We start from the raw sequence: 26,266 nt of genomic DNA on the forward strand, positions 1-26,266 counted from the left end.
CCTATCTCGTATTCGACACCCCTCCTCCTTCGGAGTTCCCTCACTGCCTGGCCGCTGCTTCTGTCCTTGTACACACCTCCTCCTATTCTCTCATCGTCCGCGCTGCGGCTAGGCAGTGAGAGAACTCAGAGAGAAGAAAGTAGGGGTGTGAACGACGAGATACGAAGAGGAGGGGGCATGTACTTTGAGAGACGACGCTCCGTGTCTTTGGAACCAGAGGCGGAGCTCTGAAGAGCTCATGAAACATCCGCCCGGCCCACTGCCTGTAAACCTAGTTGAAGACGCGCCGTGCCTCTGCTGAGCTGGAAGTGCTGGCTGAGAAAAGACACGGAACATCACAGGAAATGAAAAGTTTACTCTGGATGTGGTCACATAACCGCTAATTAGAAGGAAGTAGCCGCTCCAAAAATAAAAATACATTATATTACAAAATTTATTGTACATGTCACCATAGGTTAAAATAGAAATAAAATATATTCCCGGCCAACCCCATGTGAGACATTTATGACATATCCACAGGATATCAAGAAAAAAAGAATTTTTGAAGCAGCACAAGTCAAGCCAGGCAAACCCACTCCGGCATGATGTAAATTCCAAAAGAAATAGTAGGACAACAGCACACGTCTCCAAATCTTCAAAGTGGTTTTATTGTCAAGACATCCACAATAGACAGGCAACGTTTCGACCCATAGTGAGAGAGGGGTCTTTGTCAAGCCAGGCTTGACAAAGACCCCTCACTCACTATGGGTTGAAACGTTGCCTGTCTATTGTGGATGTCTTGACAATAAAACCACTTTGAAGATATGGAGACGTGTGCTGTTGTCCTACTATTTTCTTTGGAATATCAACAGGATATGTCATAAATGTCAGATAGATGCGGGTCCCACCTCTGGGACCCACACCTATCTAAAGAACGGGGCCCCCTAAACCCCGTTATAGCTTTGTCTGATCTCGCTGACTCCCGGGACTTACGAAAACATCATAGCACGCTGAGCTACGCTGTTTCCGTAAGTACCATTCAGTTCTATGGGACTTACGGAAACAGCATAGCTCAGCGAGTGACTCCGTTTTCGTAATTCTCGACCATATAACAGCTTTTTCATGGTCGGAATACCCCTCATTAAGCCGCAACACAGAGTGGCTGAAAGGGTTTAGGGGGACCGTTCTGGAGATAGGTGCGGGTCCCAGAGTTGGGACCCACATCTATCTGACATTTATGACATATCCTGTGGATATGTCATAAATGTCTCTCACGGGAAAACCCCTTTTATCTTTTTTCACTTTGTAATAAAAGCTTACCTAACTTTTCAGAATAAGCTGTCATGGGTGTATGTACAGGAGGAACAAAACAATTTCTGGCCATTATAGGACTTGTCTGCATTTTTTAGCCGTTTCCCCCTCTGAAGGCTCGGTCTCTAATTCTTATTTGTCTCTGAGCTAGTGGGCGAAGTTCAACTGCTTTCATGTCTTCTATACACTTCATACAGAGAAGTGGAGAATCCTACTCTTTTATCACATATACAGTTAGGTCTAGAATTATTTGGACAATGACACAAGTTTTGTCATTTTAGCTGTTTACCAAAACATATTGAATATACAGTTATATAATCAACATGGGCTTAACGTGCAGACGCTCAGCTTTAATTTGAGGGTATTCACATCTTAATTTGAGGAAGAATTTAGGAATTACAGCTCTTTAATATGTAGCTGCCTCTTTTTCAAGGGACCAAAAGGTAATTGAACATTTATCTCAAAAGCTCTTTTATGGGCTGCATGGGCTATTCCCTCGTTAATCCATCCTCAATTAAGCAGGTAAAAGGTCTGGAGTTGATTCCAGGTGTGGCATTTGCATTCTGAAGCTGTTGCTGTGAACCCACAACATGGGGTCAAAAGGAGCTCTCAATGCAAGTGAAACAAACCATCGTTAGGCTGAAGACAAAAAAAATGAAGAAATTCATCAGAGAGATAAAACAAATGTTAGGAGCGGCCAAATCAACAGTTTGCTAACTTCTTGAAAAGAAAAAAAAAAAGGAGCGCACTAGTGATCTTGTGAACTCCAAAAGGCCTGGACGTCCACGGAAGACAACAGTGGTGGATGATTGCAGAATCCTTTCCATGGTGAAGAAAAACCCTTCACAACATCTACCCAAGTGAAGAACACTCTCCGGGAACTAGGTGTATCAGTATCTAAGTCTACCATAAAGATAAGACTTCGTGAGAGCAAATACCAGAAGGTGCAAACTATTAATCAGCCTCAAAAATAGAAAGGCCAGACTACACTTTGCCAGACAACATCTAAAGAAGCCAGCCCAGTTCTGGAACAGAATTCTTAGGAGAAATGAACTAAAATCAACCTGTACCAGAATGATGGGAGGTAGAATGTATGGAGAAGGCTTGGAACGGCTCATGATCCAAAGCACACCACATTCTCTGTAAAACATGGTGGAGACAGTGTGATGGCATAGGCATGCATGGCTGCCAAAGGCACTGGGTCACTAGTGTTTATTGATGATGTGACTTGACAGAAGCAGCCGGATTAATTCTGAAGTGTTCAGGGATATACTTTCTGCTAAGATTAACCCCTTCCTGACATTTGATGTAAGTATACGTCATGGAAAGCCAGTGCTTCCCGCAAAATGTCGTATACTTACGCCAAATATTTGGCACCGGCTCAGAAGCTGAGCCGATGCCATCATCGCCGGATCTCAGCTGTATCTTACAGCTGACATCCGGCTGTAATGGCGGGTACCGAAATTAGCTTTGATCCCCGCCATTAACCCCTTCAATACAGCGTTCAAACGTGATTGCTACATTTAAGCTGTTTGCAGTTCATCGGAACCCCAGCAATGAAATTGCCGGGGTTCCGGTGACTGCAATGGCAACCGGAGGCCTAATACTGGCCTCCCGGTCTACCTAGCACGGAAGCCGGTCAAGATCCGCCCGGCGGCGGAGCCTGACCGGCTTCCATAGCCTCCAGCAAGATTGTGCCGGCTCAGGAGCTGATCCGGTATCATCAGTGGTGGAAGTCAGCTGTATGTTACAGCTGACATCCACCTGTAATGGCAGGAACCGGAGCTAGCTCTGATCCCTGCCATTAACCCCTTCGATGCAGCAATTGAGACCGATTGCTGCATCGTAGCGGTTACTAGCAGATCGCCGGCCCTGACAGGCAATCAGGACTGGCGACTGCTGCTATGGCAACAAGAGACATAATGGCCTCCTGCTCTGCTATTACGGAAGTCGATTAGGCCCCGTCGGGAGGCGAAGCCTAATCGGCTCACTGTCAGTGAATAACTGACAGATCTAATACATTGCACTTCGTAAGTAGTGCAATGTATTAGAAAAAAAACATCAGACAGTTGGAACTTCAAGTCCCCTAGTGGGACCTGAAAAAAATTGTACAAAAAAAAAGTATAAAAAAAGTGTAAAAAAAAAAAAGTGAAAAAAATAAGAGTTTGAAAACAATAAAAGTTTCAAGTTATAAAATAAAACGCAATCTGCCTTTTTCCCTTATCAAGTTCTTTATTATTGAAAAAAAAAATAATTAACCATACGTATTTGGTATCGCCGCGACCGTAACGACCTGAGGTATAAAAATATTATATTATTTATTGCACGCGGTGAACAGCGTAAAAAAAAAACATAAAAAAAAATATACCAGAGTTTCTGTTTTTTGGTCACTTTGCCCTACAAATATTGGAATAAAAAGTGATCAAAAAGTTGCACGTATCCAAAAATGGTACCTATAAAAACTATAGCTGGTCTTGCAAAAAACAAGCCCTCATACAGCTCCGCCAAAAAAAATATTTAAAAGTTATGGTTCTCACAACTTGGCGACAGAAAAAATAAATTCTTTTTCCAAAAGTAAATTTTATTGTGCAAAAAGTTGTAAAACATAAAAAAGTTCTATAAATTAGGTATCGTCAGAATTGTACTGACCCGCAGAATAACGTGAACATGTAGTTTATAACACATGGTGAACGCTGTATAAAAAAAACTGAAAAGAACTGGACAGAATTGCAGTTTTTTGTTAACCTGGCCTCCCAAAAAGTAGGATAAAAGGTTATCAAAAAGTCGCATGTACCCCAAAATGGTACCAATAATAACTATAGCTCGTCCCGCAAAAAAAAGCCCTCATACCACTACGTCTATGAAAAAATAAAATTAGTTAAGGCTCCAATAAGTCAGGAAATAAAAAATATGCAGTTGTGCCGGCCCGAGGGGAACATTTCTTCTGTTTCAAGAGGCGATTTATCAAGGACCTAAAATTAGGGTACCAGGAAGGGTAGGGCCCAAACATATCTGCTGGAAGGGTGCCCGCATTATTGCAGGACAACACTTTCCCAGCAAAATTCCCCAAACGGCAAAGGTGCGGAGTGTGGACCAAAAGGGGCATAAGAAAGGACACCATATATCAGTGTGACACTGGCCTGTGCAGAAAGGATTGTGTCACAACGTAACACACATCTATGGATCATTTTATTGTTTTTTTACCCCATTATTATACCACCTGACTATGCCCCTTATATACTCCACCCGGCTTACATGTACCCCCACATTATAAATGGAAACACCAGCAATAATCAAACAAATCTACTACCAAGCAAAATCCGCTCTCCGAAAGGCAAATGGCGCTCCCTCCGCTCTGAACCCTACAATGTGCCCAAACAGCAGTTTCCCTCCACATATATGGCATAGTCATACCCGGGAGAACCCTTTTAACAATTTTTGGGGTGTGTGTCTCCAGTGGCATATCTAGGGAAAAGTATAAATTTTTAATTTGCACCATCCGCAGTGCAATCATTTATGGAAAATACCTGTGGGTGAAAATGCTCACTACACCCCTTAATAAATGCCTTGAGGGGTGTAGTTTCCAAATGGGGTCACTTCTCAGGGGTTGCTTTTTATTATTTCACATCTGAGCCTCCGCAGTTGTGAACCAATACTTTGTAAATCCCCAAATTAGGCCTCAATTTTACATGGTACGCTTTTACTCCTAAGCCTAGTCGAATGTCCAGGCAAAAGATTAGTGCCCCATGTAGGGTGTTTCTAAAACCGGGAAACACTGCATAATAATTAGAAAGCTGTCTTGTTATGGTGGCACAAGCTGGGCACCACATATTGGCATATCTATGGAAAAAAATCCCATTTTCACTCTGCAACATCGAGTGCACACTAATTTCTACAAAACATCTGCAGGGTTAAAATGCTCACTACACCCCTAGGTAAATGCATTGAGGGGTGTCATTTCCAAATTTGGGTCACTTCTGGGGGGTTTCCACTGTTTTGGGCCCACAGGCTCCCAGAAACCAATCCAGCATCATCTGCACTCCAAATGGCGCTCCTTCCCTTCGGAGCCCTGCCGTGTGCCCAAACAGCAGTTTCTGACCACATATGGGGTATTGCCGTACTCGGGAGAAATTGCTTTACAAATGTTGGGTTCTTTTTTTCCTTTATTTGTTGAGAAAATGAAAAATGTTGCACTAAAGCTACGTCTTCTTGAAGAAAAAGGATTGTTTTTATTTTCACTGCCCAATTCTAATAAATTCTATGAAAGATTTGTGGGGTCAAAATGCTTACTACACCCCTAGATGAATTCCTCAAGAGGTGTCATTTCCTAAATGGAGTCACTTTTTGGGCGTTTTCATTGTTTTGTCCCCTCATGGGTTCTGCAAATGTGACCTGGCCTCCGCAAACCATTCCTGCTAAATGTGATCTCCAAAAGCCAAATGGCACTCTTTCCCTTCGAAGCCCTGCTGTATGTCCAAACAGCCGGTTATTACCCCATGTGGGGTATTGTTTTACTCGGGAGAAATTGCTTTACAAATTTTGCGGTGTGTTTTCTCCTTCAGTCCTTGTGAAAATTAGAAAAAAATTAGCTAAACCTACATTTTCTTTGAAAAAAATGTAGATTTTTATTTTCAGGGCCTACTTCCAATAATTTCTGCAAAAAAACTGTGAGGTCAAAACGCTCATTATACCCCTAGATAATTTCCTCAATGGGTGTAGTCTCCAAAATGGGGTCACTTGTGGGGGGTTTCCACAGTTTTGTCCCCTCAGGGGCTTTGTAAATGTGACATGGCCTCTGCAAACCATTCCTGCTAAATTTGAGCTCCAAAAGCCAAATAGCGCTCTTTCACTTCTAAGCCCTGCCGTGTGTCTAAACAGCCGTTTATTACCACATGTGGGGTATTGTTTTACTCGGGTGAAATTGCTTTACAGATTTTGCGGTGCTTTTTCTCCTTTAGTCCTTGTGGAAATTAGAAAAAAAATCACTAAACCTACATTTTCTTTGAAAATATGTAGATTTTAATTTTCACTTCCAATAATTTCTGTAAAAAATCTGTGCGGTCAAAATGCTCACTATACCCCTAGACAATTTCCTTGAGATGTGTAGTTTCCCAAATGGGGTCACTATTGGGGGATTTTCACTGTTTTGGCACCGCAAGAGCCCTTCAAACCTGACATGGTGCCTAAAATATATTCTAATAAAAATAAGGCCCCAAAATCCTCTAGGTACTCCTTTGCTTCTGAGGCCGGTGCTTCAGTCCAGTAGCACGCTACGGCCACATGTGGGATATTTCCAAAAACTGCAGAACCTGGGCAATAAATATTGAGTTGCATTTCTCTGGTAAAACCTTCTGTGTTATAAAAAAAATTGTATTAAAAATTTATTTCTACAAAAAAATATGAAATTTGTAAATTTCACCTCTACTTTGCTTTAAATCCTGTGAAATGTCTAAAGGGTTAAGACATTTTCTAAATGCTGTTTTGAATACTTTGAGGGGTGAAGTTTTGGGAGTTTCTAATATATAAGGCCCTCAAAGCCACTTCACAAGTGAACTGGCCCCTGTAAAAATAGCCTTTTTAAATTTTCTTGAAAATGTGAGAAATTGTTGCTAAAGTTCAAAGCCTTGTAACGTCCTAGAAAAATAAAAAGGATGTTCAAAAAACTATGCCAATCTAAAGTAGACATATGGGGGATGTTAATTAGGAACAATGTTGTGTGTTATAACTGCCTGTCTTACAAGCAGATACATTTAAATTGAGAAAAATGCACATTTTTGCAATTTTTCGCTAAATTTTGGTGTTTTTCACAATTAAATACTGAACATATCGAGAAATTTTGCCAGTAACTTAAAGTCCAATGTGTCACGAGAAAACAAATCTCAGAATCGCTGGTAAAAGCATTCCAGAGTTATTACCACATAAAGTGAAACATGTCAGATTTGAAAAATGAGGCTCTGTCAGGAAGGTCAAAAGTGGCCAAAGAGGGAAGGGGTTAAACTAAATGCAGAAAGGTTGATTGGACGTCACTTCACAGTACAGATGGACAATGACCCAAAACATACTGCGAAAGCAACCCAGGAGTTTAAGGCAAAATAAGTGGAATATTCTGCAATAGCCAAGTCAATCACCAGATCTCAACCCGATCGAGCATGCATTTTACTTGCTTAACCCCTTAATGACCGGGCATGTTTGTACCTTAATGACCAAGCCAGATTTGTCAAATTTGGTATGTCTGACTTTATCAGAGAATAACTCTGTGAAAGTTTTAAATATCCAAGTAATTCTGACATTGTTTTTTCGTCACATGTTGTACTTTATTTTAGTGGTAAAAGTAGACTGATACAATTTGCGGAAATAAAAAAATAGAAAAATGGAAGAAATTTTGTAAAAATTACCATTTTTCCCTATTTTTAACTGCAATATGTCACATATGTACACACATACTGTACAATTTTTTTAACTAAATATATATTTCCATCTCTTTACTCTATTTTGGCAGCACTTTTGAAAAAATAAAATAAATTTTCAGCAATTTATAGGACTTACAAATTGAATAATAATTTTAGAAATTTTGAAGTACATTTTGTTTTCCTGCACCAAGCCAGGTTTTCAGAGGCTCATAGGTCTCAGAGTGACAGAAACACACACAAATGACCCCATTTAGAAAACTAGACCCCTTAAGGTATTTATCTAGGGGTATAGTAAGTATCTTGACCCCACAGTTTTTTGCTAAATTTAATGCATAACAGGTGAAAAAAATAATTATTTCACTTTTTTTCATAAAAGTATCAGTTTGAAGAACGATTTCTTTGTAAAGCGAACAGGAGAATGAAGAAACACACCCCAAAATCTATCACCCTGTTTCTCCTGTTTTCAAAAATACCCACATTGTGGCCCTAATGCGCTGCCTGGACACACGGCAGAGCCCAAAAGAAGGGAGCACCCGGAGGCTTTCAGGACTCATATTTTGCTTGAAAATGTTTTAGGCCCCACTGTACATTTGGAGAAGCTTTGAGCTGCCAGAACGATAGAAACTCCCCATAAACGACCCCATTTCGAAAACTACACCCCTTAAGGTATTTATCTAGGGGTATAGTTAGCATTTTGACCACACAGGTTTTTCGCTAAATATATTGGAATTAGTCTGTAAAAATTAAAATGTACCTTTTTTCTGAAACATAGAAATTTTTAATATTTACAAGGAATAACGAAAAAAATGCACCCCAACATTTGTAAAGCAATGTCTCCCGATTACGACAATACCCCATATGTGGTAATAAACTGCTGTTTGGACCCACAGCAGGGCTCAGAAGGGAAGGAGCACCATTTGGATTTCTGATTTTGCTGGAATCGTTTTCGGTGCCATGTCGCATTTGCAATGCACTGGAGGGACCAAAACAGTGGAAACCCACCAAAAGTGACCCCATTTTGGAAAAACCTTCAAGGAATTTTTCTAGGGGTATAGTGAGCATTTAGACCCCACGGGTCTTTTGCAGAGTTTATTAGAATTAGGCCGCAAAAATTAATTTCAAAAATTTTTCCACTAAAATGTTTAATTTTCTCATTTTCATAAGGGATAAAGGAGGACAAAAAACCAACCATTTTTTTATAAAGCAATTTCTCCCGAGTACAGAAATACCCCACGTGGTCATACGTTTTTTTCATTAGAAATGAATTAACCCTTTCAGGACTGATCCATTTTTTGATTTCTTATTTTAGATTTTCACTCCTCGCTTTCCAGGAGCCATAACTTTTTTATTTTTCCATCAATAGAGCGGTGTGAGGGCTTATTTCTTGCGGGAGGAGTTACAGTTTTTATTGGTACCATTTTTTGGTACATAAAGTGATTCAAAAGTTGTATTACCTTTTTTTTTTAGAGCTAAGGTGACAAAAAAAACAAAACAGCGATTTTGGCAGCTTCAATTATGACATTTTTTTAAGGTGTTCACTGTGCAAATTAAATAATGGTATATTGTAATAGTTCGGACTTTTACGGACGTAGCGATACCAATTTTGTTCATTTTTTTTACATTACTTTAGAAGAAAAATGGGAAAAGGTGTTTATTTTTTTTAACTTAAAAAAAAATTATTCTCACTACTAATAACTATAATTCTTCTACACATTTTATTAATCAATCCCCTTAGGGGACTTAATACAGCGATCATTGGATCGCTGGTACAACACACTGCAATACTAATGTATTGCAGTATACGGTTATTCTTACAGGCTTCTGTAACAGAGCGATCGCTGTACCTCTCCGTTAGTCCCGGGTGTCAGCTGTAATACACAGCTGACACCCGCAGCGTATGGAGCGGGCACAGGACATGAGCCGGCTCCATACATCAACCGCCGCACCATGATGGGCAATTAAGTCATAGTGCGCAAAGGGGTTAGTGCACAGTGGATGGTTCAAAGTGAAAATTGCAATTTTCCACTGATATGCCATTTTAGTGCATAATATGTTGTGCCCAGTTTGTGCCACAGAAGACAAATACCTCATAAAACGTTAAGCGGGTTCTCTCGGGTATGGCGATGCCATATGTGTGGGTGCAAACTGCTGCTTGAGCACGCTGCAGGGCTCAGAAGGGAGAGAGCGCCATTTTGCTTTTGGAGCGCAGATTTTCCTTGGTAGTAGTTTTGTTTGGGGTTTCGCTGATATTTCAGTTTATAATGTGGGGGCATATGTAATCTGTGCGGAGTACATCAGGGTATAATGAGAGGGTATAATAATGCGGTAAATAAATAATAGTTCATAGATGTGTGGCCGGTGTCGCACTGATAAATGGCGCCCGATCTTAACCGATTTTGGAACACTCTGCACATTTTGCATCACCATATTCTGAGAGGCAGAACTTTTTTATTATTTTTTCACCACCGGAGCCGTGTGAGGGCTTATTTGTTGCGGGACAATCTGTAGTTTTCATTGGTACCATTTTGGGGTACATGCACATTTTTTTTTTATCACTTTTTATTCAATTTTTTTGCAATCCTGACAAAAAAACAGGAATTCTGACACCGTTTTTTAGGTTTTCTTTATGCGGCGTGCACCGTACGCTATAAGTGACATTTTTACTTTATTCTGCGAGTTGGTACGATTATGGCGATACAATATGTATATAGGTTTGGTCCTTTTTTTTAGCGTTTGCACAATAAAATCACTTATTTATAAAAAAAAACTATTTTCTGTGTCACCATATTCTGAGAGCCATAATTTTTTTATTTTTTAGTCACAAAAGCTGTGTAAGGGCTTGTTTTTTGCGGGACGGATTGAAGTTTTTATCGGTACTATTTTCGGGTACATGCGACTTTTTGATCACTTTTTATTCTTTATTTATGGAGCGGTGGTGACCAAAAAAATTGCGATTCTGATGTAGTTTTTTATTGATTTTTTTTCGGGTGTTCACCGTGCGGGAAAAATAATATTATAGTTTTATAGTTGGGGTCGTTACGAACGCGGTGATACCAAATGTGTAATTTTTTAAACGTGTTCATTTTTTTTCTAGAATAAAAGTCTTATTATAGGAAAAAAAAGCATTTTGTATTTATATAACTTATAAACTCATTTTTACACTTTTTTTTTTTTTTTTAAACCTTTATTACTTATTTTTACTTTTTTTACTTGTCCCACTAGGGGACATTGAGACTTGCAGCTTTGATCGCTGCTAGATCACATTACACTACACACGTAGTGTAATGTACTCTGTCATTGTGACGTAACGGTCACTCTGACAGGAAGACGAGGAGGACCGGCCGGAGGCTGCTCCTCCGAGGCTTCCGTACATGGCAACCCGGAGGTCATTGTCTGACCTCCGATTGCCACGACAAGCATCGGTAGCCCCCACGATCACTTAGTGGGGGCTGCCGATGTGCTTCAAACCACTTAAATACAGCGACGGCAATCCTTCGCCGCACTTAAGGGGTTAATTGCCGAAAGCAGCGGCGATGGTCCGCTGTCCGGCGAGACTGATGTGACAGCTGTCTAGGACAGCTGTCAGCGCGAGCCTGTCACTCTGTGTTTACACAGAGTGACAGTTTGAAATACTGACGAAAATGAACGCATGGTGTGGGAACTAGCAGCCGACCATGACGTTCATTTTTGCCATTGGTCGTGAAAGGGTTAAGACAAAACATAAGGCAGAAAAACCCACAAACAAGCAACAACTGAAGACAGATGCAGTAAAGGCCTGGCAAAGCATCACAAAGCAGGAAACCCAGAATTTGGTGATGTCCATAGGTTCCAGACTTCAGGCAGTCATTGGCTGCAAAGCATTCTGTACAAAGTATTAAAAAAGATTGATTACTTACCGGTAATCGGTTTTTCATAAACCTATGACAGCACCCCTGGAGAGACATCCCATTCACTGGACAGGAAGCCTGAAGATATAAAAAAGGACACATCTCTCCACACCCACCCAGTCTTCGGAATAACTCAGGATGAGAATTAGTTTATTATATATATATATATATATATATATATATATATATATATATATATACACACATACACACACACACACACACACACACACTACCGTTCAAATGTTTGGGGTCACCCAGACAATTTTGCGTTTTCCATGAAAACTCACACTTATATTTATCAGATGAATTGCAAAATGACTAGAAAATATAGTCAAGACATTGACAAGGTTAGAAATAATGATTTTTATTTCAAATAATAATTTTCTCCTTCAAACTTTGCTTTCGTCAAAGAATGCTCCATTACAGCAATTACAGCATTGCAGACCTTTGGCATTCTAGCTGTTAATTTGCTGAGGTAATCGGGAGAAATTTCAACCCATGCTTCCAGAATGCCCTCCCACAAGTTGGATTGGCTTGATGGGCACTTCTTGCGTACCGTACGGTAAAGCTGCTCCCACAACAGTTCTATGGGGTTGAGTTCTGGTGACTGCGCTGGCCACTCCATTACAGATAGAATACCAGCTGCCTGCTTCTTCCCTAAATAGTTCTTGCATAATTTGGAGGTGTGCTTTGGGTCATTGTCCTGTTGTAGGATGAAATTGGCTCCAATCAAGCGCTGTCCACAGGGTATGGCATGGCGTTGCAAAATGGAGTGATAGCCTTCCTTATTCAAAATCCCTTTTACCTTGTACAAATCTCCCACTTTACCAACACCAAAGCAACCCCAGACCATCACATTACCTCCACCATGCTTGACAGATGGCGTCAGGCACTCTTCCAGCATCTTTTCAGTTGTTCTGCGTCTCACAAATGTTCTTCTGTGTGATCCAAACACCTCAAACTTCCATTCGTCTGTCCATAACACTATTTTCCAATCTTCCTCTGTCCAATGTCTGTGTGCTTTTGCCCATATTAATCTTTTACTTTTATTAGCCATTCTCAGATATGGCTTTTTCTTTGCCACTCTGCCCTGAAGGCCAGAATCCCGGAGTCGCCTCTTCACTGTAGACGTTGACACTGGCATTTTGTGGGTACTATTTAATGAAGCAGCCAGTTGAGGACCTGTGAGGCATCTATTTCTCAAACTAGAGACTCTAATGTACTTGTATTGTTGCTCAGTTGTGCAGCGGGGCCTCCCACTTCTTTTTCTACTCTGGTTAGAGCCTGTGTGTGCTGTCCTCTGAAGGGAGTAGTACACACCGTTGTAGGAAATCTTCAGTTTCTTGCATGGAATAGCCTTCATTTCTAAGAACAAGAATAGACTGTCGAGTTTCACATGAAAGCTCTCTTTTTCTAGCCATTTTGAGAGTTTAATCAAACCCACAAATGTAATGCTCCAGATTCTCAACTAGCTCAAAGGAAGGTCAGTTTTATAGCTCCTCTAAACAGCAAAACTGTTTACAGCGGTGCTAACATAAGTACACAAGGCTTTTAAAGTGTTTTCTAATCATCCATTAGCCTTCTAACACAGTTAGCAAACACAATGTACCATTAGAACACTGGAGTGATGGTTGCTGGAAATGGGCCCCTATACACCTATGTAGATATTGCATTAAAAACCAGACGTTTGCAGCTAGAATTGTCATTTAGCACATTAACAATGTATAGAGTGTATTTCTGATTAATTTAATGTTATCTTCATTGAAAAAAAACTGGATCTTTTCTTTCAAAAATAAGGAAATTTCTAAGTGACCCTAAACTTTTGAACAGAAGTGTGTATGTTTTGTATTATTTTTTTTGCACCACCCAAGTGGAATTACCTCACACCTTCATACAAGGAATCAATTTGTATTCATGTTGGCGGACTATATCCGCTACAAGAATTAGGGAGGGTAACAGAGGGGTGCTGCCATAGGTTCATGAAAAACCGATAACCGGTAAGTAATCAATCTTTTACCCTTTCACCTATGACAGCACCCCTGGAGATGTACAATAGAAGTCAATATTTAGGGTGGGACCACAACTTGTAGTACCTTTCTACCAAAGGCCAAGTCAGGGGCTGTATGCAGTTTTAATCGGAAATGCTTGAGGAAGGTGTGAGGAGAGCTCCATGTAGCAGCCTTGCATATCTGATCTAAGGATGCCTCTGCTCTCTCAGCCCAGGAAGTGGACACAGCCCTGGTGGAGTGGGCTCCAAAGAAATCTGGAGGCTGGAGATTCTGACTTACATAGGCTAAATGTATAGCCGGTTTAATCCATCTCGCTATAGTGGATCTACTGGCTGCCAAATCCTTGTTGGGACCCTAGAACTGGACAAACAAATTTTCTGAGGTTCTTAAATCTTTAGTGATTTCTAGGTATTGGACTAGGCACCTCCTTACGTCCAGGCAGTTAAACTGCTGTTCCCTCAGATTTTTCGGTGAATTACAAAAAGAGGGAAGAATAAATACTTGGTCTAGATGAAACGGAGAGACCACTTTAGGAAGAAACCCCGGTAAGGTTTTTAAGATGACTCTGTCATCTAATAGTAGAGTATATGGAGGAAAAGCAGAAAAGGGCCTGAATCTCACTTACTCTACGGGCCGATTTAATGGCTAACAAGAATGTCATTTTGAGTGTCAGCATCTTTATGGTTATAGAGTTTAGTGGTTTTAACGGTGGATTTGTCATGGCCTGGAGAACAATATTTAGGTCCCAAGGAGGAACGGAGGATCAAATCTGGGGCTTAAGTCTAGAGGAGGCGGTCAGGAATCTCCTATACCAGGGATGTTCCACCAATCTGAAATCAAAGAATGAACTTAGTGCGGATATCTGAACCTTTAGGCCACATGAACACGAACGTGCTTTTGCGGCCGAAATTCCCCCGAAAATCCACGGGAGAATTGCGGCCCCATTCATTCCTATGGGCCCATGCACACAACCATGGTTTCCACGGCTCGTGCATGGCCATGGAGCCCGGACCGCAGAAAGAATGGGCAAGCCTTATTACATCAGTATTCTGCTGTCCGGGCTCATTGAAAATAATGGCCGCGGCCGTGTGCACAGCCCGCGATTTGCGGGTGGCTCGCGGCTGACACTCCGTGGCCAGCCGACCCGACAAACGCGGCCGTGCACACGGCTATGGTCGTGTGCATGAGGCTTTAAGGTGCTAGGCTTGAGGTTCTTATTTAATCCTGCCTAGAGAAAATCTAATATCAAAGGGATATCTGGTTTGGTTAGAGGATTTATGTTCACCCCTGCAAAATTTGTACATACTTTTCAGGCCCTTAGATATATTTCAGAGGTAACCTTTTTCCTACTTGCTAGCAGAGTATAAATGACAGACTCTGAGAACCCTCTGTGTCTAAGGATTACCCTTTCAGTCTCCAGGCTGTCAAATGAAGCTTTTCTGGGTGCATGACTGGTCCCTGGTATAGGAGATCTGGTGTGGTCGGGAGAATCCAAGGTTTGTCTGAGGATATTTTCCTTAAACATGTGAACCATGGTCTCTTTGGCCAAAAGAGGGCTATCAGGATTATTGAAGCTTTGTTTTCCCTGATTTTTCTAATCACCCTTGTGAGAAGACATAGGGGGGAGGCATAACCCCTCTCTTGACTCCAACATGGGGGGAATGCATCTATTGATGTTGGGTGTTCTGATGGATCTAGGGAGAAGAATCTCTTGACCTTCCTGTTTCCTCTGGACGCAAACAGGTCAATTGAGGGAATTCCCCACATGTAAACAATCTTCTGAAATATTTCTGTATTCAGAGCCCATTCTCAGTTTGGGAAGTCTGCCACCTGGTTGTCCCTTCCCTTTAGGTGGACAGCTGAGAGGGTCAACAGATGGTGCTCTGCCAGAGAAAATATCTGGGAAGATAAATCCTCCAGTGCAACAGATCTCGTTCCCCCTGATGATTTATATAAGCAACGGTCGTCGTGTTGTCTGAATATATCTTTAAATTCTGACCTGAAATTGCTGGTATAGAGTTTCATAGTTTGAATCAGACGATTTTTTTAATAGGTCATCTAGTGGGGGCCCAAATAAATAATCACCAGAGCAGGGAAAAGCACATAGCTTCCCTATTGACCCAGTGTCCCCATTCCAGGTTTTTAGCCAGATAGCCCTCCTGGCGGAGTTTGAGAGAGACGCTGATCTGGCAGAGAAGCGCAAAGACTCTAACGAGGAGTCAGCCCAAAAATATGCTGCCTTAGATAACATTGGAAGGGAGGAAAGGATCTGATCCCTAGAAGTCTGATCTCTAAGGTGGGGCTCTAATTTTGCTAGCCATATCTTTAGAGACCTAGCCACACAAGTGGCTGCAATGCCTGCCTTAAAAGCTAAAGCCCCCGTAGAAGCTTCCCAGGTTCTCTTGAAGTAGTAATCGGTTTTCCTATCCATGGGATCGGATAAAGAGCCTAGATCCTCAATGGAAGAGCATTCCTCCATGATATTTTTGCCACTGGGGCGTCAAGTGTAGGGGTATTATCCCAGTCCTTGCAGACCTCTTCCTCAAAGGGATATTTTCTCTTAAGACATTTGGGATTACCAACTTCCCTTTTAATGAGGCCTAATACATTCTTATGAATGGGAAAAATTGTGTTTTCTAGGCCCCAAGCCTTCAAACATTATGTCCTGGACGGAACGAGGTTCTTTAGGGTCATCGATGTTCATAGTTGCTCTTACGGTTTTAAGAAGCTGGTCTACGTCTTCTGCTAAGAACAAATTCCCCCCGTCCTTGTCCGATGAATTATCTGAGGAGCTCAGCTCTCCTCCTAGCTGAAAACCTCTTCAGCAGAGTAAGCTGATAGATCTACCAAACTAGAAGAGGTGCATGGAAGATCCTTCTTTTTCTTTAGGGAGTTTAGGGAGTTCCTAACTTCTGCCAATCTCTTTAATGCTTCAGGCCAGACTTGTAGATTCTTCCGTGATGATTTTATCGAATCAATTCTGGCAAAGTCTTTAATTATAAGAGGCTGCTAGTTTTTTTTATTACAAACTCTGCACTCCTTGTTACAGGTTTTATCCAGTTTTTTTCCTAGGACCTTCAATGGCCTAAACATATGTACAAGAGAAGAGAACATTATTAGCAAGAAATAGGTTTTATTTGCCATACCCTGTAGTCCTGCCTTCTCCTCAAGTACCGGACTGGAGGATCTTGTGGCATCCGAGCATTCAGCGCGTCCTGTTGCTTCTCCTGGCGTTTCCATTATGGAAGAAGATGCTAGAGACTGAGGCTCCAAATCGTTCAGGCGTAAATAGGCCTTGGATTAGCTGGGTAGGTCCTCTGCTCCGGACACCTCGAGCCCCTCCTCCCGGTTGGGGCCGCCGGAACCAACGCTTCCTGGAGTGTAGCATGCGTCACCTTGCCGGAAGTGATGCGTTGCGGCAACCATAAGTTTTTCAGAGTGCACTGGAAGCCGCCAACACTGGGCATGCGTGCCGGCCCCACTAGGGAACAGAGTATGACCCTGGGAGAACCGCTCTCCCGCCAGAGGAAGGTCTCACCTCGTGGAACCTAAAACCACCTCCAGTGAGGGAAGCGATGGACCGGGAGAGGAGGGAGTAACCGAACCCAGACTTAAGGTTGCTCCCTCCAAAGGAGACTTACACCTTTCAGAGCACCCCTAGGCAGAAAAGGTAAGAACCTTGCTAGGGGGTCTGCAACCCATGGAGAAGTGCTTCTTTTCCTAACAGGACAATCCCATTCAGAGGATAGGAGACCTGACTGGGTGTGTGGAGAGGTGTGTCCTTTTTTTATATCCTCAGGCTACCAGTCGAATGGGATGTCTCTCCAGGGGTGCTGCCATAGGTGAAAGAGTAAAAAATATATTTTTATTTATGGTAATGTTAATTTGTCCAATTACTTTTGAGCCTCTAAAATGAGTAGACTGTGTAGAAAAATGATTGCAATTCCTAAACATCTCACAGGATATTTTTGTTCAACCCCTTGAATTAAACTTGAAAATCTACACTTCAATTGCATCTCAGTTGTTTCATTTCAAATCCAATGTGGTGTCATGCAGAGCCCAAATCATGAAGATTGTGTCACTGTCCAAATAATTCTGGACCTAACTGTATAAGAGCTGCAGCAGCATGGGGGACGATTATACAGCAGTACAGACCAGTGTAGCCTAGAATCCAGCACTGGGGTGATATAAAGCTTACAATCAGCCTGCGACTTTCTCACTCTACTCCGGCTTACTCCCCCTGCTCACCCCTCCCCTCTCAATAGACTTGTATGAATTGTGTCTGTTGCTAACTCTCTCTGCCTGCATATAAAAAAATCTATGGAGAGGGCAGGGGGGAGCAGGAGGAGGGTTCAGTGAACAGACACACCCCCACCATTTGCAATCCATCTCCTCCGCTCTGTTACAGATGGGGAGACACCCTCTGCCACTACGGAAGACACCTAGTGGCAGTAACTTCACACAGAATTTGCATGGTTGAAACAACTACATTTTAACAATAAGTAAATTACAAAGTCTAGGTATACTATTCTATTAGAATAACTTGTTTAAAAAGTTAGGGTCCGCCCCTCATGTCCAGCCGACCTCTTCATCCTCGTTGCACCAGGGGTCTCCCCCACATCGTTGGCCCTTACCTCTCTCACATGCCCACAGCCAGGGCTCCAGGATCCTTGCTCCAATTCACCGTGGTCTGGACTCTACCTGCAACCCGGACTACATTCCGTCCGTTTTCAGATTAAGTCATACAGACCCCTTATCCGTACCAGCCTGTGAAAATAGACCGGCAACTCTTTCTGATATTCGTCAGATGGTTCAAATGCTACCCACTAGGTCTGATATGACTTCCTTTGCCAAGCAGATTGTGGAAGAATGTAAATTGGAGTTTACCCAGTTCGAGCTGTACTTTCCTCACTTTCTACGAGAGTGGATACCCTCGCTCATGACCGTGTCACTGACAATGCAACGCTTGCCACTATGCAATCAACTCTGCAGCATCATTCTGCTCAATTGTTCACTCTGCAACAACATCTTGACGACATTGAGAATCGTAATCGGAGGAACAACCTCCGTATTCGGGGTCTGCCTGAATCTATTCTTGCATCCGATCAGTTCTCTACATTGTCTACCATCAATAATTTATTGGGTCGTCCACCAAATACCCATACTGAACTTGATCATGCCCAAGGAGCCCTACGTCCACTAAGTCTTGATGACCAGCGGCCCAGAGATTTAATTTGCAGAATACATTTTTACACCATAAAAGACGCTATTCTGCAAAAAACGAGACAACAGCCCACCATATTTCATCAAGGGACGCAGATACGTATATTACCGGATCTGTCTAGGCACACCCTGGCGCAAAGATCAGCTCTCAAACACCTTCTGGATGTACTTCGGAATCGTGGCATCATCTATAGATGGGGCTTCCCCTTTGCGTTAATGGTCAGACGCGACGGTCACACCTATACTTTGAGCTCTCCACATGACTTGCCGGATTTCCTCCAGGATCTAGGCCTTCCTTCCAATTCAATACAAGAGTGGCCCTCGCTGTTGTCTTCTGCTGGCAGAGGATCCAAAATAGGACGCCCTCCTTATTTACACCCGAATTCTATCGGAGGTCGGCCCCCGAGAGTTCCCAGAAGATGGTCTGGACGCGGACGGAACCGGGAACTACACCGCCTGATGAGACTGCCCGTTCAGCCTGATGACCTGAGGTGCACGGTGCCATGTTTGTGTACTCCAGGACTTATTTTGCCTTAAGTAATTTTTGGAGTTCCTGGAAGTCCTCTTTTGTTCTTGCTTAATGTGGGATGTCTAGTTTGCTTTCTGCCTTAGGCATTGTACTTTCTGCTGTTACAACATGCCTTCCCCTCTATTTTCAATACGTCTATCATAATAGCGGTTTATATTTATACTTATATTATTATACGCTGGGGAGCATGAGTTGCGCTTATGCGTAACGGTCACCTTCCCCCCGTAGGTACTGGATCAACCCGGAGCGCAACGGACGCTTCATGGTCCTTCACATTTTTGTGCTTAGCTTGTGCGGCAGTGTCTATTTTGCTGCCTTTTTTGTTGATCTTTTGGTTTATCTTTCATGCAGTGATTTCTCTCCCTAGACTGTCCCTCCCCCCCCCCCTTCTCTTCCTTGTGGTGATCCTGGACTCCTGCCTTTCCTGTTTTATCCAGAACATTTCAGAGGGCGGTTCTGCTTACGTCCATGGCTGACCTAACTATAGCCTCCTTCAATGCGAAGGGGTTGAATACGCCTAAAAATAGAGCGCAAACCCTCCAGCACCTCCATAAGCGTAAGGTACATATTGCATGTTTCCAGGAAACTCCCTTTAAAAGGAGGCTCACCCCTGCTATTAGACATAAATTTTACACACAATGGCATTTTAGTAACAATTCACATTCCAGATCTTGTGGAGTTGCCAAAGCGCTTCATAAATCCCTCACTCACCAGGTCGTCAATGTGGTCACTGACTCGGAGGCTAGATTTATAATCCTAGTTCTAAACATTGGTGGGCGCGAGTTCACTGTGATTAATGCCTATGCCCTTAATTCTGGTCAGGTCCCTTTCCTTCTTCATCTTATAGACACTGCCCTTCCGGTGGTGCGGGGAACTGTGGTATTATGCGGGGACTTTAATCTTACTTTAGATCCGACTGTAATGATGGGGTAGGGAGACAGACAGGTGAGCCCTAATCTACCCGCCACTCAGTCCCTGCCTACTTGCACGGCCCGTCCTAGGCGACGGTCCCTACGCTCAATATGTGCACGATAGACAAATAGACAAGGGTACACAGAAGCTAAGGGAAATGGGGCAGTTGCCCACGGCAACACCGTGAGCAACAAGAGTAGTGAACAAGCCGAGTCAAACCAGGAGTGTACGACGTACCAAACGCAGAGCAGGAAAGTAGTCCGTAAAGCCAGGGTCAATATGAAGCAGAGGTCGATAGCACAAGCAGCAGCAGCAGAGCCGGGAAACAGGCAGAATCACAGGCAAAGGAGGAGCAGGAAATGAAGGTATAAATAGACAGAGGGCGGGAGCTAGCTCCGTCTGGCCAGGCTCTCCCACTTCTCAGCCTCCCAGCCCGAGTGGTAGATGATCGAGTCACTCTATCAGACTTAGGAGCAGGTGCAGACTGATTAACCATGGGCGTCGACACAGAAGCTGTGTCTGGCAGATCCTTTACACCGACACTGGATAATTCGACTGGTCGCTCCAGTATTGCATATAATGCTATCAAACGGGTGAAACACGCCATTTCACAGCTTCAACTCTGTGATGTTTGGCGCCTTCAACACCCTTCTGACAAAGATTATAGCTTTTACTCTCATCCGCATGGCACCTACAGTCGCTTGAACTATATCCTCCTTCAACATCATGACCTTCCCTGGGCTGTGTCCACGTCCATTGGCAAGATATTATGGTCTGATCATGCCCCGGTGTATTGTACCTTACACCTCCCTTTTCTCATTAAAGGTTTCTGGTCCCTGAGACTAAATGAGTTTTACTCCTGATGGGGTCTGCAGTGCTGAACTGCTGCAAACGGTTGAGCACTTCACATCCGATCATATCCATGATACCACATCCCCTATGATGGGAGGCCCTTAAATTTGTGTGGAGCACGCCTTAAAAGAGAAAGGGTCCATTCCCTGAAACATGCTCTCCAAAAAATTAGCTCCCTTGAACTGGCTCACAAGCATGCGCTTTCTCTTCCGCTCTTACGGGAGTTACAGAGTGGCCGACAAGAAGCTTGACGTCTGTTAGACTCGCCCAAAAGAGTCTCCTTCAAGTCTGTCGGAGCAAGTTTTACGAATTCGGTAACAGAAGCGGGTGCAAGTTAGCCAGAGCGTTAAAGGCTTAGTTGGCCCAATCCCATATACGAAATCTTCCTCTGGCCCTGTGGTCCATACGACCCCCGAGATTCCTTATTGCTTTCACAAATTTGATTCTGACCTTTATAACCTTCGACCATCCACTGACTCTTCCTCCCCGGACCGGGCCTCTCTCCCCACTCCTTTGTCTAGTGAAATGGCTGAGGAGATGGATGCGGATTTTTCCTTGCCGGAGATCCTTGCAGTTATGAAGGACCTCCCGGGGGAAAAAAAAAAAAGAGTCAAGGACCGGATGGATATACTGCCAAATTTTATAAAACATTAACGGACTGTCTGGCACTACTTCTGCTCCAAGCCTTTAATGTTATCTCTCCTAAAGTCTTGTTCCCCACTGGCTCCACCTTGGCCCATGTTACAGTCATTCCTAAATCGAGCAAATATCCTCAGCTCTGCTCCAGTTATCGCCCCATCTCCTTGATAAACGTAGACCTAAAAATCTATGCCAAATTGCTTGATAACAGATTGAATATACATCTCCCTAACTTAGTCCATCCAGATCAGGTGGGCTTTGTGCCTGGTCGGGAGGTGCGTGATAATACCCTTAAAGGGAATGTGTCGCTAGAAATTATTTGAAAAAATTTCAGTTAAACAATTAGTATTTAAGTGATTACACATTGTGGTAAAGCAACGTCATTGATGTATGCTGCAAATTTGGGGTGGACACTCTCCTCAAGTGTCCTCACACAATCCCCCCATCCTTCTTCTGGCTAGTAATACACGAACATAATATACACGAACATAATACACACAAACATACACAAACATAAATTACCTGCTCCTGCTGCCGCCTCCGCTGGTCTACGCTCCTCTTCCCTGCGCCTCCGCTTCATTGAACATATGGCCGGAAGCTGCGGCCGGAAGTAGTCATCTTACTGTCCGGCAGCGGCTTCTGGTCCACATGAAAATGGCACCGGATTTCGCTCTGCAAACTAGCTTCGTTTTGGTCTGTGTAAGAGCGGCGCATGCGCCGTTCCCACACAGATGGCGCACGCAACTGAGAATGGAACGGCTCCCGTTCGCATTCTCTATGGGGTTGTATGTGCCGTATTCCATCTCTGTATGTGTTGTTAATCGACACAGAGATGAAAAAAAAAAATTACAGCCCCCATAGAGAAGTAAAAGTCAGAAAACTTTAAAAAGAGTAAAACATGAGAACGCAATTAAATAAAAAATTATAAAATATTATATTAAAAGCAATATGATAAAAAAAAATACAAAATTCATGACACTTTTCTTTTAAAACCTTAGATATTATCCATCATGCCCAGACTCCCCACATCCCCCTCATGATCCTGTCTCTAGATGCCGAAAAGGCGTTTGACAGGATATCCTGGCCCGCCCTTCAAATTCTTCAACATATCGGACTATGGCCTTCCATTATGAGTAAAATAATGGCCCTATTTCATTGTCCATCCGCCCAATTAAAAATAAACGGCTCCCTCTCTGCACCATTTGCTATTCATAATGGTACCAGGCAAGGGTGCCCTTTATCCCCATTGTTGTATGTCCTCGTTATGGAGAATCTCCTGGCATCCATTCGGAGCAGCACGGATATTAAGGGTATTCTCATAGGCGGGACGGAATAGAAGTGTTCTGCATTTGCTGATGACCTATTGGTTTATCTCACTAAGCCGCATATGTCTCTTCCATCGTTGATGTCCGAGTTGTCCCATTTTGGAACATGGTCTAATTTTAAGATTAACTTCTCCAAGTCTGAGGCTTCGGATTTATCCCTCCCACCCTCGACACCATCACTCCTCAAAAGTAATTTCCCCTTCTCCTGGCTTGAGGGGTAGAACATATCTTGTAGTACGAATAAGCTCTGATCTCTCACAACGGTTTACTAATAACTTCATCCCCTTACTGGCCAAATTTCACACAGATCTGGCCTCTTGGCATAAAAGGGAATTCTCCTGGTTTGGCCATATTAATATTATTAAAATGTCACCCCTCCCCAGATTGCTGTACCTCCTGCAGACAATCCCTATCTCCATCCCATCATCTTATTGGGTACGTATCCAACAATGTTTTGGATCCTTCATTTGGCCAACGGGTCGTCCCCGCCTGAGTAGGACAATCCTAACTCGCACAAGGGACGCAGGTGGGGTTGGTCTGCCGGACTGTCGTCTTTATTATCGGTCGTCGTGTCCTTAACTTTTTCCACAATCAGGATTTTAAACCCTGCGTTCGTTTAGCCCAACAACTCTGTACACGTACCCTATCAACTCTGCCGTGGACCCTGCCTGAGAATAGACTGACTCCCGCCTCCTTTGTTGTTTTCCACACCCTCCTGGCACTGTGGTCCTCTGGGATAGGGGGCTCACTCATTGACCCACTGGGTCCATTGACCCCTATTACTGACAACCCTGCCTTTCCTGCTGGGGAGGTGCGTCTCTCCTTCCTGGGTAGGTCTTCCACCAACCCCATGTACTTCACTCAGGTCCTCTCTGATTCTTCTCTACTCCCATTAGCCACTATCGGCCCAGCTGCTACGCCCTCACGTCACATATTTGAATACTCCCAGTTGAAACATATCTAAAGTGTTACTAAGCGCCAGGCTCACCTTCACCGACCACTTACTGACTTTGAGCGCTTATGTGTTTCCACCCTGTCCCCTCTCTATAAACTACTCCTCTCCCAGCGATCACCTCAAGGCTTGTGAGACAGAATTGAACACGACATTCTCTGACGCACAATGGAGACTATGTTTCTCCCTTTCCCAGAAAGCCTTGATAGCCATAGCTACAAAATTATCTCTAGGTGGTATTGGGTCCCCAATGCCCTGCATAAATGGTATGTACCTGATACGTGTTGGCGCTGTGGGGCTCCAGGTCTCATATTTGGTGGAATTGTCCCTCCTTCCAGAGTTTATGGGAGGTGGTTCTTAAAATTATATTGGAAGTTACTGGGGTCTCGGTCCCGAATTTCCCCAAGGTGGTCCTTTTATTCATGCTCCCTATGCCGCTATCCATTTACAAAAACGCCCTAATTAGGCACCACCTCCAGGCTGCCAAATCGGTTATCCCTCTCAGGTGGAAAACGGCAGTCCCTCCACTGTTGGATGAGTGGTTCCAGGAGGTTGCATTAATGCAGTGAATGGACCACCTCCTGGCTCATTCCCCGACTGCTTCTACACAATACCAGATACTTGGTCTCAATGGCTTACGTTCCGCTCTTCTTCCACATACCGTACTGCAGTGACTTGAGACACAATACCCATTCTTTCCCATGAGACGTCATCTGAGAGAGGACTACATGCGGGTGCATGGGGGTTTGCTTGCTCCTCCCACATCTCTGCCAGGTGCATAGCTGCTTCTTCTTATTTACCCATGATGGTCGGGAACTGGAGTCCAGGTTCACCAGAAACTCTCCTTTGCCCTGGTTTGTTTCCCGTTCTATCTTTTCCTTCTCTTCTTGTGTCTATTTTAAGCAGTCATTTGCTTCCTGTGATTGTGCTCATCTATTATTACCACTGCATTTTAGTATGCATATGAAGCTGAATTATTGTATTTCTATTTCCTTTTTTTTTTTTAAAGTAATGCTCCTTTCCATTATGCTTACTCAGACTGCTGTCGTATTTTGCGCTTCTCATGGGTTGGGATGTTCACCCTCCTATTTGAGCTGCGCCCTTATTCGTCATGTTCTTATCATTATAGGGACACATCTTCCCCAACTGTGTTTGTACTAGTTTATATTGAAACCAATAAAAATTACATGGCCCGAATTGGGCCGTGTAAACGAGTGCCGATTAATGAGACAGCTCGTTGATCGGCATTTGCTCCTTTCACAAGAAGCTATGATTGGGGATGAGTGATCATTACTACTTCTACCACGATTACTCGTCCTCATGTATTTCTTTCATATCAACGATCATATTTCTTGCAGCATAAATGAATCAAATCAGCCATTGAATGCGCGTTTATTAGTTAATCGGCTGATCGTTGCCCTGTTTACACAGGACAATGATCGGGAATGAACGCTCGTTTGCTCGATAATTGGCCCGTGTAAAAGGGCCTTTAGGGTCCATTTAATCTGCTCAGCTACTCCTTCGCTATAAAATGCCTGCAGATGGCAGCATGTTCAACATGACAGGTTCGCTGGTGACTATGACAAGGACAGGTCTGCCCTTACCCTCCATGCGATATTGTTCGCCTTTACAAAATGCATGTTAGGAAATGCAACATTTCAGGCATTTATACACCATTTTATGGAGTGCTACACATTAATACATGTGTCCTAATGTCTCTGTACAATATGTATGTTATATGGCTGCCTTTTCTCCAAATGTAACAATACTCAATACATTTCTTCTGCTGTGAGTGGTTGTATGAGATAGACCTGTAACAAGCACATCTACATATTAAGCAGTGAGTAATGAGGTCACCACCTTTTCTTGAATGAAGAACACACTTATCCATATTACACAACAGCATTCTGTAAATTAGATGGATATTACCTTCAATTTTTCAATTATATCAAGGAGCATGTAGTTTTTTTTTTACACCTGAAAATCGCTAGAGATTAAGATTATAGCTTTTATTTCAGAAACAGATCCCTACGATGCGAATAGTCCGAAACATTAGACCGGCGGTGAGGCTGGTATTTGTTGGTCATAATACGGGCACTTTTTTGTTTTTTTTGGCTCTTGTAAAATTAGCTATAGGATGAAATCACACCTTGAGTATTTGGAGCCAAAGCCAGGATTGGATCTAAAAGTATAAAGCAAAAATGTATACTAAATTCCTCTGTTTTGTATCCACTC

The 26,266-nt window shown here is 43.0% G+C and overlaps 1 protein-coding gene across 2 annotated transcripts in view; it reads right to left on the reverse strand.

The window, feature by feature from the left end:
- CNST (consortin, connexin sorting protein) overlaps positions 1–26,266 on the reverse strand; it is a 206,485-nt gene that overhangs the window by 73,488 nt on the left and 106,731 nt on the right. The gene's annotated exons all lie outside the window — the stretch shown is intronic.

Source organism: Rhinoderma darwinii, chromosome 4 (genome assembly GCF_050947455.1).
Source record: "Rhinoderma darwinii isolate aRhiDar2 chromosome 4, aRhiDar2.hap1, whole genome shotgun sequence".
NCBI lineage: Eukaryota > Metazoa > Chordata > Amphibia > Anura > Rhinodermatidae > Rhinoderma > Rhinoderma darwinii.